General features: G+C 37.2%; 1 long non-coding RNA gene across 1 annotated transcript; it reads left to right on the top strand.

Moving 5' to 3' along the window:
• The first annotated feature begins 73 nt into the window (after nt 1-73).
• LOC144001279 (uncharacterized) lies at nt 74-1,666 on the top strand. Its single transcript, XR_013278427.1, has 4 exons — nt 74-243; nt 328-454; nt 713-866; nt 1,118-1,666. It is a non-coding gene; the product is annotated as an uncharacterized LOC144001279 (long non-coding RNA).
• Nucleotides 1,667-6,637: the final 4,971 nt, after the last annotated feature.

The raw sequence follows: 6,637 nt of genomic DNA, 5'->3' as shown, positions 1-6,637 counted from the left end.
GTGACGTAATAAAACATCATTCATAGCTGTCATGTGTTTGGCTTGTACACGCCTTCTCGCTGTGATATAGCGGTACTGTACAAGCTTGGACATCCAGTTTTGACGGATTCACAGAGGATGGCACAGTTTCTTTTTGCTCTTTTAGTGCTTGTTTTCCTGTGTAAAGCACATAGTTTTAGCATTGAAGATATTTGCACAACGGAACAACCATGCCCTACATACACGCTTATTTCGGCAAATGCGGTAAGTTGCTGATTTTTAACCACTCTCAATTCTACGTGGTATGGTTGCAAAGTGTTTTATGAACTTTTGGAATTCTGTCTACAGGATTTTGAAACCCGTATGTATAATGAAACCTATTGGATTACCACTCAAATAGAAAAACTTGACGATATTGGAGTGCTGGCTGCATTTACCAAATTGAAAGCCGTTTGTGACAGACAGAAGGATCAAGGTAGGGCTCAGAGATTTCAAATGTTGTACTGCTTAACAAGATTACATAATTAATCATGTCAATGGAGTTATGAGAATCAGTAAGCACTGTAAATCAATGCCAAAAGTTTATTTTTGATCATGCCTATTTTTTGATACAGAGCAATAAATAAATGTTAGTCAAAGCTGTGTTTTATCTTTGTAAAGATTGGTTGTCATTTTGCAAGTTTTATTTTTCTGTTTCATGGCCCTCTAATAATACAGAGATTCATTCTTACAGGTAATCCAATGTGTGACAGCTTGCCTGTCATCATCACAGTCATAGATGATGTTGAAAACATGTCCTGGTATGTTCCAAAAGGAACAGAATTTGCTGATATCAGTGACCCAGATGTGGGCTTACAAACAAGGCCTTCCGGTGTTGTTTATGTCAGGTAAGAAGTAAAGTCGTGCTTGTTTTTATTTTGTTTTTGTTTTTTTTTGTTTTCTTTTCTTTTTTTGTTTTTGTTTTTGTTTTTGCATGCAATACTTTTCCAAGTATGATGAGTATGACGGTCAAAATTAAGAAGTTTACAATTTGAAACAGACATTTGAATGTGCAGCATATAGAAAGTCAGTCATTGAATGGTAATACAGATTAACTGAATCTAACATCTAGTGTTTCCTTTTTCTACATCCTGTGCAGAATATACAGAGGACGGCCAAGCAGGGACGCAGGCATACAAAATGCAAATCTGCTGCGAAACCACTTGACTAAAGCTAACAGGTCTTTTGTTAACAAGCAATACTCTGGTGCTGGTTACACTTCCTATTGGGCTCTGGAGCAATACCATGAAGTCTGGATTCCTGCGGCATAAATATTCACAACTTCAATGGCGCATTGTAACACCGCTGTTCTGAGTGTATCTTGTAAATCAGTAGTTCCCAACTGTTTGTTTTTGTTTTTTTTGTGTTTTTTTCCCATGTACACCCGAACCCTTTCGTCATATCATCAGTAACTCTTGACTCATGATTATCATTTGATGATTGTCCAAAAGTAGAATGTAACACAATTGATTATTAAATGAAAATCATTTTATTTTGTCTTCTTGATTCTCAGTCGTTGTATTTGTTTTAACTCAAATTAAACATACAAATAAAAATGTATTTATGTATGCAAGTATACATCAAACACGTTAATAACACTTTACAATCACCCTTACTTTCCTTATATAATAAATCCATTTATTATGCATTGGATAGACTTTTTCTTCACACTTATCAATAGATCAAAATATGCACGCACCGGAAGCCGACAAGCCTGAGGACGTCCTTGTGGAAATATGAGGTTTATCTTGTCCTTCTTGGTTAGCCTGTTTGCGCTAAAGCTGACCAACACCTCACCTGTTGGCTTCACAAAATAATAGACACGATGCTTTTTGGAAATGAACCAAAAACAGAATTCAAAAGCTATTTACTTTCTTTTCCAATTCTACTCCAGGTACTTAACACTAGGTGGTAGTATAGGCTCATCTATGATGGGGCTTAACCATTCACAAAAAAAAAATAATTTAAGAAAACCACCTTCTGAAAATAATTGCCTAAGTCATTTTTTTGCAAAAAATATTTTTTGCCTAATTCAACTGCTCATGATGCAAATCGGCACCTTCTCAAAATAATTGCCTAAATATATATAGATTTTTTTTTTCAGATTTTTCAGGAAACAAAAAAATCGAACCATTTGCATTATGAGCAGGTGATTTAGGCAAAAAATTATAATTTCTGCAAAAAACGACTTGTGCGATTATTTTAAGAAGGTGTCGATATGATTCCCGTACTCTGTGGGGTTTAAAATATGAAATCTTACTTTACAATAGAATAGTTAAAAAAAAAAAAAACAGTGGTGACATGCTTATTTTACAATATCATATGCTTAATTAAAAACCTAAGAATGGAATGTCTTTCATGATCAGTATGTACTTTGTACTTTGAGTATGTACATACAAATCAAAAACAGGTATAAAAAAAAATAAAAAAATTCTTACCGCACTATACATCATAATAACTACCTGAAAAGTTCCTTTGCCTATTTTTGTCCTTTTTTCTCCACCTTTTTTTTCTTTTCTTTTTTTACTTCTTCCTTCCCTTCCCTTCTGCCCTGATGCACATCCTCATATAGGCCTCCTTTGGTGTGTGTGTGTGTGTGTGGGGCGTGTTTGCGTGTGTGTGTCCTTTGCACAGGGGATTCTGATTGGAGATGTCAGTGTCAGCCCTGAGGGAAGCCACTTGCTAATAGAGTTTGCTCTGTGGAGGAGGATGCACTATGAATGTAATGTTAAAGTATTCAGCTGTGTGTGCACGCTTGTGCACGTGCATGCACATGTTCTAGCACAGGCCGACAAACTACATATTGCTTGTAAACTGTTTATTTTCATTATTATTAGAATGCATTAGCCAATGAAGCAGGGTGTAATCTGTAACTATACATGCAGCTTTATACTTCATTTTAATGCTTCTGTCCAATTTCTATACCACACTCCAAGTGGGGGTCATCTGATTGGGAGGACTGGAAAGTTCAAGAATTTTATGGAATTTTCTTTCTGGAGGTAGGACCTATTGCTTCCTCATAGTTGAGATGGTGCTGGGAATGCAATACAGTAGACCATATGCTTTTTGGATTATGTAATCTTGTCACGTCACATTCATTTGTTACCAAGATTCAAAAGAATATGATTCATGCATCTGTGCACAGCTTTGGTGGTTGATGGAGCACAGCTGTACTGTACTGTACTGTAAGTGATCCTAAAAGCGTTTTTGCACCAGCCTTTCCATTGCAAGTGTACAGTGTCGGTGTGGAGTTGCATGGATTATATGGCATTAGTTTGCCCACATCAGGCTTGCTGAAGGATTAGTCAACTTGGTTTAGCAGAAAATCTGATTTGTCAGTCATGCTGTATTTCTCTCATTTTCTCTCTGTCTATCTCACTATTATTAGTCATGCACATACTGTACGCACACAAAACAAAACACAGAATTTAACCCACTTTGAGGCCTTCAATTAACAGGTCAAGAAACATTCTATGTATTTATGTTATGTATTGTATGTACTATTATTTACATATTGTCTCTGGGGCAAATTCATATTTCAGTATTTATAGCAATCCAACAATACAGTTGTGTTCTATACCAGTACCGTTAACTATATTTTCTTAGATTTTTTTTTTCTTTTTCTTGTTTTTTTTTTTTTTTTTTTTTTTTTACCGTAGTTAAATCCATCCATTTTATTGACCGCTTATTCCTCATAAGGGTTGCGGGTGGTGCTGGAGTCTATCTCAGCTGGCTTTGGGCAGTAGGCGGGGTCACGAGTGATCTGGAGTCTATTCCAGCTGACTTTGGGTGAGAGAACTATGGATTACATGTTTTTGGAATGTGTTCGAATGCTGGAGAGAAGAGAAACCTCGTACAAGAATTGGGATAATATGTAGACACCACACAAAAAGGCAAGATGTACAATTGGAACCCAAAAGCCAGAGAGAGAGAGAGAGAGAGAGAGAGAGAGAGAGAGAGAGAGAGAGAGAGAGAGAGAGATCGCCTTTCCAGCCACATGCCCAGAGAAGACCCACACGGGCACGGGGAGAACATGCAAACTCCACCCAGGAAGGCCGGAGCCTGGACTCGAACCCAGGTCCTCAGAACTGGGAGAACTAACCAGTCCTCCATCGTGCTGCCCTAGTTAAATATATGATAAAAGCAATTAAAATATTTTTTGTAGTTACTTTTTTTTTTTTTTCCGTATTTTTTTTTTTTTTCAATATAAATTCTAAATTGACATTTTCTGTTATCTATTGAAGTTGGTCAGGCCACATCCAGTAATATTGTAAAAAGTCAAGTTCAAACTAACAACAAATATATGAATCAAAGTAAAATAATTTCATGTTGAAATAAATAAATAAATAAATAAATAAATAAATAAATGGGCTTGGTTATCACTGTGTGTGTACTGTCCTGGGCTTAATCACTCAACGGGACAGACAGAATAAGTAAGGATATTGTATGGATTCTTGAATGAACTATTGATAGCGTATTGTTCCAAATTGAGTTTTCTCTTGGTTTACATGTCAATTTGTGTTTTTAAAGCACCCCCCCCCCTCTCCTCCTAACACACATTATTTGCACACACTTTTGTAGAAACATTCTCTGGGAAAGGTCTTTGGTATGACAGTGCAGCGCTATGCGTGCATGTGTGTGCACATCTGTGGGAATATAAACAAAAACCCTTAACAAAAAAAACACTCTGTAATCTTCTTACAGAGGGCGGGATTATTCATCCAGAGAGCAACTCAACCTTTCCTGTCTACGCAAGTTGCAGCTATTGTATGCACTGCTCTGCTGTCTGACGTAATCAAAAATTGCATCCGGAAGTAGCGAAAAAAAAAAAAAAACAGATTCTTAAATATTGTGTTTTTTCAATGTGTACGTTCTCTGCAGTCTTGATATCAATTTAATACTGATATAGCAACACATGGAAGATGAAATCGGATAGGGAGAAAAAAAAAAAGAAAAGAAAAGAGAACCCACAAACAAGTGGAAGATGTGCAGCCAAGACGCACTCTATGAAATAAAGACAAAAGGCTGTTGAAAATAAATAATGAATGTGGGTGAAATATTTTGTCTTTCTGTCAGCCAGAAAATTGACTCAAAGTGCACGAGAGAGCCTAGAAAGTGTCGTGCCGCTGCCGGCAGTGTGGTGCAATGTGTAGAGGAATCATGGTGCTCTTCCCCATAGACATACATAACCACTAAAAGTCAGCCATTTAAAATTAGGACAAATACTTAATGTACATTTAGCTTTTTCAAATATTTGAATAAATGATTTATGAAATTCTGCGATTGTTCAGGGTGTGCCCCGCCTACTGTCTGAAACCAGCTGGGATAGGCTCCAGTCAAATCAGGATGATCAAAAGAGACCTAAAGCAGCCTTAGTGGTCCATAAATAAAGAAATAAATCTGAAATCCCGGAATGATTTACCGGACAATAACTGGAGTAACAAAAACACAGTTCGGAGTGCGCGCCTATATGTCCAACTGTGTGTTTTTGTGCGTGTGCAAGAGACTGTCTTTGGCTTTCCTGCCCTGCCAGCATTGCACACCTGGACAAGAACAGGAGAGAAGTGGATTAGTGCAAAAGCTTTACACGAGAGACGTGATGCCTCAGTGTTGTCACGTGGTGCGCTCCACTGCAGCTGCAGATCAATTGTGACAGCTCAATTTCACTGACCGTGACAAGTCCCAAGTGCTTTGAACATCGACCTGTCTTCCTTCTTTAGCTGTTTGCCCAGCTACCTTTTCTCTTAAAAAAACCCAAAACAAATTAAAGGGTCTTTCTGATGTTTCACTGGGGAGAGGTCAAAGAAAGTGTGCCCTTTGAACCCAATGAAGTAGAGTGGCTTTGAGTCTAAGCACATGTTTACAGGATGATAAATGTTATTGTTCTTAATGATATTGCTAACAAGTGACAGCCCCTTCAAGTGGTTTTATGCAGCCTATACTATTATTATTTTATTTTTTTATTTTCCCCTTTAAGGTAAAAATAGTTTTCCACAAGCCTCATTAATTCTCCATGGTGTTTTGAGAAAACACAGCTTCAAATTTTAAATTAGAAGAAGGAAAGCAAACAAATAAATCAAGTCAATGCGACTGTGTGCTCGCATATTCCAAATGTGATTTTAGTTGAGCAATGTACAAGTAAGACATCAGATCATTTCTTCATTAAGACTCCATCGCATCCAAATTTCTCCCAGTATCAACCAGAAATTACGTAACACGCACACTTTGTAACTTTAGGTCGTGACTCCGTGCATTCTATTAGTTCACCAATCGATGGCACTGAATTCTACACACTGCCCTTTAATCTTATTGTTTAATTACTGTTTTTGTAAAGAATCATAATATGCAATGTTATTTTTCTCATTAAAAGAGTGTTAGAATGGCATTACCATTCATTTCAAAGGGAAACAAATTTTGTGGTACCAAGAGTAGTCAAGAACAGGTTGTATATTACACGTAAGATCTAAATGTCTTTATTTGTGGTAACATCAATGCTACTGCGTCGCTACAACGCTCGAATACATTAGTAGAGTATCCCCCTCCCCGCCAAAACCTGCACAGCTTTTCTTGTCACGTCGTTTTCCTTTTATTCTGAAAGTCCATACCGGATGTGTCAGGG

Source organism: Festucalex cinctus, chromosome 14 (genome assembly GCF_051991245.1).
Source record: "Festucalex cinctus isolate MCC-2025b chromosome 14, RoL_Fcin_1.0, whole genome shotgun sequence".
Taxonomy (NCBI): Eukaryota; Metazoa; Chordata; class Actinopteri; order Syngnathiformes; family Syngnathidae; genus Festucalex; species Festucalex cinctus.
Note: the sequence above shows the minus strand (reverse complement) of the source record. Positions and strands in the feature narration are given on the sequence as shown.